The sequence below is a fragment of the Triticum dicoccoides genome, chromosome 2A (genome assembly GCF_002162155.2).
Source record: "Triticum dicoccoides isolate Atlit2015 ecotype Zavitan chromosome 2A, WEW_v2.0, whole genome shotgun sequence".
NCBI lineage: Eukaryota > Viridiplantae > Streptophyta > Magnoliopsida > Poales > Poaceae > Triticum > Triticum dicoccoides.
This window is the reverse complement of record NC_041382.1, coordinates 69,398,503-69,399,117: the sequence shown is the minus strand read 5'-3', so window position 1 is coordinate 69,399,117 and position 615 is coordinate 69,398,503.

Below are 615 nucleotides of genomic sequence, written 5' to 3'. Positions count from 1 at the left end.
CGCCTCGCGTCGCCACCCCGACGCCGTCGCCGCCCCGCCTCTGCCTCGCCGTCGCCGCCCCGCGCCGCCGTCGCCTCTCGCTTTGGTCAGGGCCGGCACCTCCCCCCTCTTCCCCCCTATTTTTTTTTGCAAATTCATATATGTTTTTTTCCTGATTATATGTATATGTATAATATATGTATGTGTGTATATGTATGCAAAAGATAGATTAACAGAAATATAGTATTTTTTTTCTGTTCATAGATTTTTTTGGTGATATTGATTATTGTAAATATGCAAATGTTTGCATATTCATATGAACAATGAATTAGGCAAAACCTTTACTTTTTTTCTAAAATTTCTATTTGAACATTATTACAAAAACAAGCAATACTACTTCATGTATTTTTAAGAAGGAAGAAGAAGAAAAATAATGAGAGGAAAAAGGAAATAAGAAGAGGAAGAAAGGAGAAGAAGAGGGGAGAGGAAGACGAGGAGAAATAAATAAGAAGAAGAAAAAAGAAGAAAAAGAAGAGGAGAAGAAGAAAGGAATAGAGGAGAAGAAGAGAAAAATAGAATATATATTCTATTTTCTCTTTTCTCCTCTATTCCTTTCTTCTTCTCCTCTTTTTTTTC